Source organism: Camelus bactrianus, chromosome 13 (assembly GCF_048773025.1).
Source record: "Camelus bactrianus isolate YW-2024 breed Bactrian camel chromosome 13, ASM4877302v1, whole genome shotgun sequence".
Lineage (NCBI taxonomy): Eukaryota > Metazoa > Chordata > Mammalia > Artiodactyla > Camelidae > Camelus > Camelus bactrianus.
In genome coordinates this window covers 8,105,416-8,119,168 of record NC_133551.1, presented here as the reverse complement: position 1 = coordinate 8,119,168, position 13,753 = coordinate 8,105,416, and the positions used below count along the sequence as shown (strand labels likewise).

General features: G+C 40.5%; 1 protein-coding gene across 9 annotated transcripts in view; it reads right to left on the bottom strand.

Annotated features, from left to right (window-relative positions):
- The window catches only part of LOC141579551 (uncharacterized), a 139,538-nt gene that overhangs the window by 78,392 nt on the left and 47,393 nt on the right, over positions 1 to 13,753 (bottom strand). For 5 of the 9 annotated variants that reach the window (XM_074376034.1, XM_074376028.1, XM_074376027.1 and 2 more), the window contains 2 exons: positions 8,933 to 9,114; positions 6,225 to 6,449 (listed from right to left, as the gene is read on the bottom strand). The exons of 1 other annotated variant lie outside the window; for it this stretch is intronic. The gene's annotated coding sequence lies outside the window, so the exon portion shown is untranslated. Of the gene's footprint in view, positions 1 to 5,065; positions 5,609 to 6,224; positions 6,450 to 8,932; positions 9,115 to 13,753 lie in introns of those variants that run through there. 3 more of the 9 variants (XM_074376029.1, XM_074376033.1, XM_074376032.1) reach the window with 3 other exon arrangements.

The window sequence follows — 13,753 nt, the reverse complement described above, 5'->3', positions numbered from 1 at the left end:
GGATATCTTCCTGGATCTCTATCTGAGTTCCTTTCTCCTCCTCCTCAGATCCTGAGATAAAGGACAAGTGAAGACACATGAACAGAAAAGGCACTGTGGACTTGACCGAAATCTACAGTGACCCCTAGGTGAGTGCTGCCCACCCCTTACCTTCGATTCTCAAGGTTCTGCACAGGGTGACATCCAGCCCAGAGAGGTGGCCCAATTAAAAGCTATGTGGCTTGGGCATGTTGACAGGTGCAGGAGCTGGTTCCGGTGCCAGGCCCCTCCCCACGTCTGCTCCCCTCTCCCCCGAAGCCCCGCTGCCAAGCACTCAGGCTCCGTGATCTGATGTCCTTCTCTTCTACTCTACTCCAAACCCTTTTACTTTTCCTTTTTTCCCTAATTATCCCCAGCTGGAGTGATTTTTCAATCGCAGTATCTAAAAAATTTCCTGCAGCCGAAAATGAGGTCTCCAGATATCAATGCCCATATGCTGCCTCCTGAAGAGAGCCGCTGGCTAGGGGACCCTCACCAACACTCACGGGGCATCAGACATGTTCCAGGGTCGGCCACCCCCAACAAGAGTTTGCTGTGACCCCTATGCCCGCACAGCATCCCTGCTCACAAAAGTATAGTTGGCCCACTTATCGGTTATTAAGAAGCAAAAATACAAAATTGCTCATGTTTCTTACTAAAATTATCTATGAAGAGGAAAAGGGAATTGTAATAGAAAAGAACAATTTTGACCCCATGTTAGGTCTGTTCCTTTGGCTTTAAACCTGTGCCCTGTTTTCTAGGCTCAGACTTGCTATCTCTGCACCATTTGTAAAAGAAAGTTGCCTTTAGACTGAAATATACAGGACAGCCTCTTCTCCTGGCCGTGATCTTGAAGGATGCTAACTAATCTGCACTTATGTAGAGATGGCAAGTTGCAAAATAGAGAATAACTTTGTTTTACTTTTGGAGGTATTACAATGGCAACATGATTTGAACCACATGGACAGCTGCAAGAACAGCGGATTCAAAGGACAAGCAATTCATACAACAAGAAGTTTCCAACAACCAACTGCAGCCCCACCCCTTTTTAGTATAAAAGGAGACTCAATTCTGACTTGGGGAAGATGGTTCTTCAGGACATCAGTCTGCCATCTTCTGGGTCTGCCAGCTTTGCAAATAAAGTCACTATTCCTTGCTCCAACACCTCATCTCCCAGTTTATTGGCCTGTCATTTGGTGAGCAGAATGAGTTTGGACTCGGTAACAAAATGACTGCATTGGAGGTAGTATGTCTCCACTCTTTCCTCGTTTCCAATATGTAACATGCACATTATTTATGATCTAGTGCAAATAATTCATCAAAGACTACCACAAAAAGAAACTATACTCACCCAGCTATCAACACTGAAGTCAAAACCTGTCAATTTTATATGCTGTTTAAGAACACAACCGAAAAACCTAACATAGGGAGTCGATTACACGGAAATAAAATTATTTCTACTCCTTCAAAACTTTTTCTTTTCTTTTCTATTTTATTTTGTTTTGTTTATTGAAAAGAAAATAAAAGTCAAATCATTTTATTTCACGTATTTTTGTTATAGCTACATACTTTAAATACTACAAAAAGACTTATATTGCAATAAAAAATTGTTCATATATTAGTATAAAGATATATACACAATCAATGGGGATTAGGAAAAGAATGGACATTTACTAAAAATCCACTGCAATCCAGTCTTTTACAAGCATATCATGGAATATAAGCTCTATTATCCAGAGAGCCTCACCCACATTCTCACTACTGAGTCCCTTAGTAATCAACCACTAGGTCACCAGCATAGAACCATGTGATCAGTATTTTAGGAATAAATGAGGGAATTAGCTCATTCAATTCTAAAACAAAAACCCTAAAATAAATACTGAACTTATTTACGGATAAAGAAAATTTGTCCCCAAAAAAGTAAAGTTTCTTCCTCAAGGTCACAAAGCTAATAACTGGTAAAGGTAAGATTTGAACTCATCTGCCTGATTCTAAAAACTAAGGTGGAAATCCCATTCGACTGGGGAGTGTCCAGCTGCACAGCCTATCACCCTATCTTTGTTCAGAGCTGGCCTTAGACAGCCTGAGACAGCACCCCATTCCTGTGGAACTCGAGGGCAAATGATAACAATAAGGATTTTATATCCAGCAGTTTCTAAGATCTCATGTATATAAACTGTCAGCAGGTCAGCAGAAAATCTCTGGGAAACATGAGTGGGTCCAGACCTTTTTGCTGATTAGAAACTCAATCTATCAGGATAGAGTGACCTTCCCATGAGAGGCCACATGGACATAAACTAAAGGCAGCTGAACAATGGAAACTAGCAAGACCCCGGAACTCAAGTAAGGATCCCTGCCATCCCCCACCCAGTTGCCTCTTCATCCGCGTGGACATGAAGACAGAAGACCCGGGTTCTTGTCCAAGTTACACTATCATGGATTCTCACCCATAAAAAGGTACGACTCTATGCTGTCGTAAGTCCTTTCCAACTCAAATATGATGACACCAATATCTCAGCAGAATATCTATGTCTCCACTTCCCCTCTTCTAATAGGAGTCTATTTCTGTGGACACAAAGCAGAAATCCAATTTAAAAAACCATGCAAGAAGCCAGGCGAATTTCTGCTTAAGAGACTTTGCTCTCACGCTCAGTGAATGAAAACTCAGAAAAAGTGGTCCTTCTCCCTCAGCAAATGGGAGGTAGCCTGATTGTGTGTGTGTGTGTGTGTGTGTGTGTGTGTGTGTGTGTGTGTGTGTGTGTAAATCAAATATAATCATGTCTGGGACGTGTACAGATTATTTTTAATTTCACTGTAATTTCATGGGGATGAGCCAACATTTAAAGTAATTTGAATGTAGTGTTCTGAGACAGACTCAGTCTCTTTTGGTGGAGGAGGTGAAAGGGGAGAGTAAAGGAGGAAAGAGGTAAATGAAGCAAAGAAATAAGAATCCTGCTAGGGAAAGGCAAGACGTTAATTTTGTTCCTCATTGCATCACATACAAATTAGGGACTGGCTTTCCCCCGATGTCTTATCGAGCACTGAGTTGCAGAAGAAGAGGCGACAGCCCATTTCTCACTGAGATTGTGACTGTACGTGGCATCTTATAGACACAAATCATTTACCCTGATCAAACACTCTAGCAGCAGGCTGTAATTCTCCTGTTTTGAGAGACAAGAAAACAGGAGTTCAAAGCGGGTAGATAACTTGACAAAAGTCAGAGGACCAGTAAACAAGAGAGGATGAATTCAAACTCAGATCTGAATGCAGAGTCTCATCTTCCCACTCCCAGGGCTGGAAAATCCTTAACACACAGGCTCCCCAGCTCCCCTGCAGTGTTCCTGGCGCCAAGCATTTCCCATGGTAATGGTCTCCAGTTCTCACAGACACAGTGCTCTGTGCAGCCAATGACCTTGATCAGACCTTGATCATCTACCTGCCACGCCCACCAGGCTTCACCATACAGGCAGGAAAGCTGGCTTTCAAGTGCATACAAAGCCACCCTTGGTCTAACCTGGGCTCTTCTGTGGCTTCTCCAGCCTAAAGGCAGCCATGAAATTGCTCACAGTTTGTTCGTGAGCCACACTTCCTCTCTCCATCTGTGTCCCCACCTATACTACTTAGCTATGAACATTTTGAGAATCTTGGAAACAAATTTTAAAAAACAGAAAAGAAAGGATTCTGGAACAAGTACTTAATACTTACAATTTTAAATGACAAGTTACAAAGTGAGTATTGACAAACCGAATCTTCCTTTCTAAATGTCAGTTTTAAACATTTAAAAATATAATAGCAAAAAATTCTCACTTACAAAATTAACAAAAACATAAACAATAATCTGGAATAAATTCAAAAATAATGCCCATATTCTAAATGGAGAAACTTCAGGACTGTACTGAGGGTTAAAGTAAGAGGTATGAATGTAGAGACATAAACATATTGCATGGAGAAAAGCAGTTTTGTAAAGATGTAAGTTCTCCTAAGAATAATTCAAAACTTACTAAAAAATCCCATGAAAATTCCAATCTGATTTTTTTTAACTTGAACAAAATATTTTGGAATTCTTCAGGAATAATAAAGTCATAATACTTGACAAGAAAATTTGGGATGGAAGAAAAGAATCAAAAAAAATCAGACTGCCAGTTATTAAATAAATTTTTACAACATGTAAGATATGGTGCTGGAGTAAGGAAAGGAGATTGACAGAAGGGAACCATGAGCTCAAAAAAGACTCTAGTGTATGTAAGTATTTTGTACAGGTGGGATTTCAAATCAAAGAGAAAATTATGAATTCGATAATTGTCCTGGGACAGAGAATCACCTGGAAAGAATAAATTCTACTCCTCTCATAATGACCACAATATAAATTGCAGATAGCGATGTAAATATTAAAAAGTACTAGTAACAGCAAATACAACTCTTTGCTCTTATTAACTCAACTTCTCCTCACTATAACATGTACTATTATAATCTCCATCTTAGAGATTAAAAAATACCTACAGAAGAGATTTATTCCATTATAAGAGAGTATTTCTAAGAATAATGTCAAAGATAAAACCCATAAGGAAGACATTTACTATCCTAAGAATAGTTTGAGCCACAACAAAAATCAGAAAACTTCCTGAACAAAATGAAAGGAAAGAAATGACAAGAAAAAGCTCTGTGATACATGTTGATGAATTCACGAAGTTAATTTTCATAACATACAAAAAGCTGTCACAAAGCAACAAGAAGCTCCCTCACTTAAATGTGGGCAAAGGACAAAAGGAATCATTCATTTTAAAAAAGTCAAATGACTAATGAGTGAAAAATGCTCAAAACTTCACTGGTCATCAAATGCAAAAAAAAAATGAAAAAGCACTTTTGCTTATCATATTGGCAAATATTTTTAAGATAATCTAGCTAGTGTCCATCTGTGGGAGAACAAATCATGAGCGACTTTTTCAGAGGATGACATATCAATGGATTTGTAAGCTCTGAAAAACGTACATACACACTGACTCAACTCCACTTCTAGGAATCGTTTCCTTTAGGAAAAAAAAATCAGTCCAAAAAGATGTACCCATCAGGGCATTTACACAGCACTGTTTACAAAGGTGGGAAGAAAAACTGAAGTGAAATCATATCCAGCGATAGAGAATTGGTTACATAAGTAATTGTGCATTTTTTCATTCCCCAATGGAGAAGGAATTTCTAGTCACTTGAAAGGAGTCTGTGATGAATGTAAATGTCACATCCAGGGACTAAATTTCCAGAAGCCTTAACTAAAGGAATACACATACAAGATCACAGGAAGTTCTGTACAAGAAGGATGCAACTCAAACATTCTTTCTGACAGTGGAAAATGGAGAAAACTTAACTGTCCACCATCAAGACAATGATGCGGTAAATCAAGGCGAGCTGCGGGCGCTGAGGGAGCCGGCGTTTCGCCGTGGTCCAGGGCCTTGTCCACAGCAGTCTCCCACCAAATGTTTCCGTGGACAAGAGACGACACCCGCACATCAGGAGACCCCTCCAATCTATCTGAAAGGGCCGGGTGAGTCTGGAGTGGGAGGACGTCCATGATATACCCCTGAGTGAATAAAGCGAGCTGCAGAAAAACATATAGTATGGTCTCATTTTTAAATAAAGCATATATACACACACCTATATATTGATTTCTCATATGTGTATATATATGTATCTCATAGGCATAAAGGTCATGAAATATATATACCAAATTTTCAACAGCTTTTACTCTCAGGAAATAATGAGAAGGGAGTTAGGGGCCTTCCTGTACCACCACAGTTCTCTTTTCAGTATTTCAGTTAAGTACACTTGGAATTTAAAAGTTTATTTAAGTCCGAAGTAAAATGGACCATGCCTCCATAAGACAGAATGCTACACTGGTCTTTAAAAATCATGCCAGGGGAGATAGAATATTGTAGAAAAACATGTAATAAGCCGAATGGAAAATGGAGGTCTCCGAACAGTAAACAGGGACAGAGTGCTCACTGGTTTTTATGACAGAGATGATACACACTAACGAAAAGAACAGAAAATAAATGTTAAATTGTTAATTATTATCTCTGAGTAGAGGGACCAGGATAGAATCTTTTGCCCCTTTTTTCAGACATATTATATTAAATGCACATTATTTTTCATCTGAAAAAAGCATTTTTAGACGTGTAGTACCACTCAGTGGGGAATAATACATGAATACTTACAGAAACAAGTAACTAGGAGACACCGCAGCAGCGCCACACAATGTAGAACGGGCAATCCTGATTAACACCGCTCAGTTACATAAGGATCCACAAAGTGAGAGCACCTGCTGTAACAGGGCGTGGTCCCCTTCTATTTGTCAGTTGTGTCTTCAGGGCTGAGGCAGTTCGGAGCACGGCCAGTGTCAGTTCCGGTGTCTGGATGGATGCTACTGGAGGTGAGGGCACCTGCAAGCAGAAAGGAAGAACAGAAACAATCCTCTGCCTTTTCTGTCTTGTTTCTTTGTTACTTTAAAAGACAGGCATAAATAAGATAAACTGTGTATCTCCCCTACTGAAATTTCAGTAATGAAACCGTTTTTAAAGGCTTCAGAGCTTATATTCTGTCTATAACTGTCTTTTCAACAAAGAATCATATTTATTAAATGTTAATTAACTCAGTTAATTAACTCCCTGTTGAAACATTCAAGTAAAGAACATGAAAGGCCTTACGTAAAAGAATCAAACCTGCAGTGACTAGCTCAGCTGTCTTGACGGCAAAGCAGTCAGCCCCCACCATCCCATGGCCCTGAGCTCCTGATGCTGGTAAGAGAGCACGCTGCCGCCTCAGATGGAGAGATACTGTGAAAGCATTTTTTGAACTCTACAGTACTGACAAAACATAACTGACAAATCCCAGGCTCCTTTGAAGCTGTCATTTTTGGTTTCTGGCCAACCCCAGTCAATGAGCAGAACCACCCCATTCCCGAGTCATGGGACTCAAGTGGGAAGAAATTTTGTAGAAATTTCCAGGTACAGAATGTAACCATCTATATGTAGAACTCTGACAAAAGAAAAGATGAAATACTCTGATGTTGAAGACACTCAAAATATTCTCCTAAGCCTTAGTAGCTGGAAAGGCTGGGCTTCTCCTCAGCCACTTATTTATTTCACAGCCAGTGAGCATCTCCCACAAACCCTGTTAACCTGTGTCTGCTGGGAGCCTCAGGCACACTCTTGCTGTCGATCTTATAAGTCACAGGGCAGACGCGTGTCTCTCATGCCTGCCACCCTCACACAGGCTCGCCTCCTAGCCTCACTGTCTGAACTTGGTCCCATTTTCTCACCTGTTTATTTGGTATCTGTTCTTCTGTAAGCTGCCTGAAATGCTATTTGGAACAAGTCAGAAGAATGAGTGGGTAGAGAAATGGACAGTTGGACAGGTGAGAGGTGGGCAGACAGACAGAGAGACTCCAAGAAAAGGGGAACAAAGAAAATTCCCTATGCAGAACCCTCTTCTAGTCAGGGAAGAAAACCGCCACGGAGACGTGTGAAGAGGCAGGTGGCTTAGGGCTGTTTCCTGGATTCCATGAAAAGTCCCACCAAGAGAGAGGGTAGAACAATAAATGATAAAAGAAAAAAGCATGCATGCTTGAAAAATATATCTACAATATGTACTTTCTAAAGAATAGATTCAAATCAGCAGGGCCCAATTACACAATCCTTGGGTATTTACAGAAATGAGAATCCCATCTCCAAACCACAAGGCATTCCTTTGGAGCACTGAAAGTCCACACGGGGCTGTTATAAAGCCTTCACCACAAAAGCTATGCTCTCCTTCACTTACGAGGAATGAGCAGCTATGCTCGGGCTGCCCATGCGCATTATTTGCACCCTACAGCATCTCTATGGGGGAGGGACGCCTAGCGAGCCCCATCTCTGCAGGACAGAAAACAAGCCCGGGAGAGGCTAAGCCGACCTACCAGTTCTCCATCTCACAGGACTGGTCACTCCAGAGCAGGACTCGAACTCGGACCCACGTTGGTAATCACGGTACTACCGTGCTTTGTGTGCTTTTTGTGTGAATAATACATTTGTTTCTGGCATGAAAGTATATTTAATAAATGATCGGTTGTCCTGTCTATCTCATTTGCTCACAATCAATCTTTATAGTGTTGAATTGTACTCTTTTTCCGTGGAGAAAGGAACGGAACGAGCGGGTGTTAGAATGAGGTGGGGCTCCATTCTTTATCTGTTACCTCATCTCATCCAAGTCCCCAACCAGGGAGAAGGAGCAAATGTTTTCTTCATCTTTTAAAGAGAGGGCTCCACTGATGGTGACTTAACTCCAAAACCAAGTATGGGGAAAGGGCACATTCAGCAGCCAGAGCATTATCACCTGTAGGATGGCAAAAACAGCTCACAGGAGGGCTCAGGGGGTCACCCTGATTTAATTTCAATCGATAAAACAATAATGCACTCTAAAAATACTAGCATGCAATGGATTGGCTCTTTCTTGACATCTAGCAAGTTTCCACAGCCCACATGTAAAATTATCGTGAACCAGTGAAAGGAAGTGTCTACAGACAAGAAAAATCAATGCCACAGGTAAACTGAAACCCAGGCTGGAGGAAAGGAAGAGAAAGGGCATAGTAAAGAAGTGGGGAAAGGCTGGGGAAAAAAAATCATCACACGGACTCTCAAGCATCATCCAACAAGCATATAATCATTCGAGAGAGAGAGTTACTGAGGTCCTATTCTGTGCAAGATTGTAGAGCGGGTGAAGCAAGAGCGCAGTGACCATGGTGGCAGCAAGTGGCGGGGCTCAAATACACTTCTGATCCCGGTACCTTGCACAATTGTCCTCAGTATAAAGGCAAAAAAAAAACAAAGTAAAATAACTCTGTAAACTCAAAGCATTGTTAAAAAAAAATTAAACAATACCTAAATACCTGGACAAACCACGCACATTGCTGGATCAGAAGACAGCGCTTTTGGAATGGCAGTGCTCCCCAGAACGATCCGTATATTCAACGTGGTCTCGATCACAATCCCTGCGGTCTCCTCTGCAGAAACTGACTAGCTGCTGCTACAATTCATATGGGAATTCGAGGGTCTCAGTAACCAAAACGTACTTGAAAAAGAAGAACAATGTGAGAGGACTTGTAATTCTCAATTTCAAACCTTACAACTGTATGTCTAGGTGAGATTAGAGGCCATTTTAAGTTATTAATGTGTTTATCCGTATTTTCTAAATTCTCTACAATGAATATAACTGTTACAATAAGAAAAATAAAAAGTAAGGTATCTTTTAAAACATGCACACCGATTCATACATTGGGAAAAAAATATTTTAACTATAAAGAGGTAACCAAATATCTAGTGAAAAAGGACTACTTAAAAACAAGTGTGTATTTACATTTTTCATAAATTGAAAACTGAAAAGCACAAACACATCAAGTTTCTAGGGAGATCGATGCAACATATTAGTAGTTATTTTCAAAAATTCTAATTGAACAATGAAAACTCAAGAAAGGGAAAATCGCGATTGACAGCCAACTGCAAACACATGGAGAGCAAAGGCCTAGAAATCACAGTTCCTTTAACTCTGATACGAACTCAATATAAGAGGAAATTCCTCCCTGTGGGGACAGTGGAATCCCATGCATAAGACAGGATACACAGTACAAACTGCACTAGAATCTGGGGTGATTTTCTTAGAAGAATTCTAAAGTTACAACATTGCTGAAAAACTATAAAAACACTGAAAGACAGATTAAAACACACAGTCATATATATTATATAGAAACATATGAAGTCTGCTCCCATGTTGCATAGAAATACAAACATATTTGTTCATTTATGGGCACTGAATATTTTATCCCAGGTAGAATATTTCAACTAAAACAAATAATCAATAATACACAGCTCTTGTCAAATCTACTTGATAAGGTACTCTGCTATGTAACCATAATGTGTCTAAGATAGATCTAAAATTAGTGAAAAAGATCTTTGTATGGTTTCTTGAACTCTTCTCAAAATTCCAAGCTTAATTTTAAAATAGATCTGAGCAGTATTTCTATATTAACATTTCCCTCGTGAAATGAACAGCACAGTCTGTTGTCAAAATTCTGTCCTTACAATGATTCACGAACACTGTATCCTAACAAAACTGCTGGACAGCAAGGCACTATCCAGACACTGTGACCAAACAAATGAAACACAAGGAAGACAGTGACCCTATTCTGGAGGGCTTACCGTCTGTGTCAACTCTGGGGTTCTTATTTGATTGGTTTGATTGGGTAGCAAAATAAAATCAATCAAGTACTTTCTTCTTTAAGCATTCTGTAAGTCATGACTCTGTTGTTAGTGTCATGAGAAGGAAAGACTAAAGCAAGACTTCATTAGGTCAATTAGCAACAGCCATCACTGGGGAGTGAGTAATAAAGAAGTTAACTGATAGCAATGCTTCTGCCTACATGAGACCTAAAATAAACCTACACTGATCTCTTTAAGGAAAATGAGGAGATGAGGCCCCAATGAGAAAAACAAAAACTAACAAGAAATCAAAAAAGTAAAGACTTTTTCATTAACGATTCCAGGAAGGAGTGGAGCATGGTGGTGAAGAGCACAGACGCTGGGGACAAACATGAGGGTCTGAACTCCCAAAGCACTGGGTAGCTTTGACACTGATAAGTCAGTGAAATTTTCTGCAACCCAGTCTCCTATCCATAGACTGGGGACAACAACAGCACCCGTCTCCTAGAACTGTCCTAATAATTAAGTTATTTTATATATAAAAGTTTAAATAAAATACCTCAGATATTAAATATTACCCCAAAAGGACAAGGTAAACTGAAGGAAAGGACAAGGAAAAAGAAAACAGAGGACAAGGAAAAAGGACAAGGAAAAAGAAAACAGAGATAAATTGGAGTTCATCAAATTTTAAAACATTGCTTCAAAGGACACCATCCAGAAAGTGAAAAAACAACACACAGCAGAAATTTTTTCAAATCATTTATCTGATAAGGAATTTGTATCTACCAAAAAAAACCAAAACAAAAACAAAAAGAACCTCCTACAACTCAACAATAAAAAGGCAACTCAATTAAAAAATGAATAGAGGATCTGAAAAACATTTATCAAGGAAAATATACAAATGACCAATAAGCACAACGAAACGATGTTCAATATCATTAGCTGTAAGGGAAATCAAGTCAAAACCACTAGGAGAAACCGCTTCACACTCACTACAATAGGTTATAATCAAAAAAAGAGTAAAAAGCACTAATGAGGACACAGAAGATGCAGAGGACGCAGCCGTTGCTGGTGAGGATGTAACACAGCCTGGCCACTTTGGAAAAACGCCTGGCAGGTCCTTAGAGAGTTGAACATTTGGTTTCTGAATAACCAGGCAATTTTGCTTCCTGGGCACACACGTAAGAGAACTGAAAACAAATGTTCACATAAAAACTCCTACAGGAATATTCACGGAGCCATTACTCATCACAGCCAAAAAGCAGAAACAACACAAATGCCTATCACGTGATGAATGGGTAAACAGAGGGGCCCAGCCATACAGAGGAATATTATTCAGCAATAGCAAAGCATTGAGTACTGACCCAGGCCACAACGTGGACAAATATTGAAAACGTTACTCAGTGTGAAAGAAGTCAGTCACAATAGATGCTTCCACTTACATGAAGTAACTCGATTTACATGAAATTTCCAGCAGAGGCAAACCCACAGAGAGAGAAAACTGGCTCCCTGGGGCTGTGGGAGGATGGGGAAGATGGGGATGTCTGCTTATGCATAAGGAGCTTCCTGTTGGGGGGATGAAAATGTTCTAAGATTGAATGGGATGCACAATTCTGGGCATAGAGTAAAAACCACTGTACATTTTAATGGGTGAATTGTTATTAAAACTGTTAAGAACGAGAGCACCTCGGGCCAGTACCTTCCCATAGTAAATGCAAATTGCTAAATTTTATTACAGGAAGAAGAAACTGCCCTCAGCATGAAAGCAGGAGTTCAGCAAATGTGAGTTAACCGAAATTGGACAAGAGCATTTCACTTGAAACAGTTGCTGAGTGTACACAAAATATTAAGACATGACAAGGAAAATCAGTTTGACATCACGAAGAAGCATTCTGCTTCAAATGCAGATCAAGGATTCGGCAAGCCCAGCTGCTAGAAATGACCAGAGAAGAAACCTGGTTCTTTAAACAAGCACCAGAGCCAACAAGGAAATAGTGGTGAGGAAAGCAGGCGGCCGAAAATCTGGAACAGTTTGTTACAAAAATTTCTCCACTGAAAATTCAAAAATAAAAAGAAAGTGATGTAATACTGTGTTGACCTCACGTGAATGGGCTTCCTCCGGTTCTCGACAGTTTTGTAACCCCGAATGAGAGACTCAGGAGAATCAGAATGGTTCCTGGGAGTCCCCAAATGACTGCCCACCAGCACGCTGACCACCATCACATCTGCCAGGGTGGAATTGCAGAGAAGAGACCAACTCCTGAAAGGCACAGGAAATATTGACAAGGGAAAAAAAGGCTGATGTCAGTCTTGGGACAGAGGCCCTGAGAGCAGAGGCCAGAAGGCTGCAGGTGAACTGGAGTGGCCCTGGGGCAGGAAGGGACCACGGGGGAGCAGATCTCAATTCTCTTCTCTCTCTCCCTCGGGTAGGAGAGATAAAGTCTGCATCCTTCTCACCTGGAACTGTGGGTTCTGGCTGGCAGAAGTCTTACCGACATGGAATGAATGACTCAAGACTGTGGAAAAAGGAAAGAAAGCGAGAGGGAGTAGGGAGCCAACTCCAAGAGCCTCTCAAATCCTCCCATATTTATTGTGTATAATCAAAGAAAATAGTCTTTAACAGTTGTGTGATAGTAAACAGGAACTTGGGGAAAGACAGAATGAGACAGAGATTGTAGAATCCACAATGAGTAAAAAGGCTTAGTTTACCTTTAGGGGAGTCATGGGGAGAGGGGAACAAGATAAATTCTTTAGATATTCATTACAAAGCAGACCACCAGTCCAGCCAGGTCCGTGTTTTGGGGATAATAGACTATCTAACAGCACGCACGCCCAGCATTTATAGCTGAGGGCCTGGGTCATTGCTGTGCAATGAACATAGTGCTATCTAAAACCTCAAATATGCAAGCAAGGCATTGTCTCTGCTTTTTATGGCAAGGAGACAGGAGTGAGGATGCACAGGTGCTTGCTTGAAAGCAGTTACTAAGCACACTTTTTCTTCTTAAGGTTGACATGCGTCTGGTGTCTGTTAAATTTGTTAACCCAATCATGGGCTATCACATGGAACCGTTATGGAGGACACCCTAGGATGACAAATCCTGCCTCTGCGTCTTTTCCTGCCAGCTTCGGCCATTCCAGCAGGGTCTAGACACATCCCTGAATAACGATCCCACAGAACCACCCAGACTCTTAACTCCTGGTGCTTGGAACTTAATTTTAGCTCTACACAACTTAACATACAAAAGTTTCAGAAATAATAGATATTATATTCTTTTTATATCTCATCATAGAACTGATTTTTCTGATTGCTCTAAGCTGCTTCTACTTGGTAAATCACCTAATTCTGCAGGTGAATTCAGTACTTTCCATTGCGCATAACTAGACAGTCTGGGCCCTCTGACTTCTATTGGTCAAATAAATACCGATACACCTAATTGATTTCATTGTTCATCAATTTCAGCCTGGAGGTGAGGGAGTGTCACTCTCTTCCTCAGCCCACCCTCTACTCTATACTC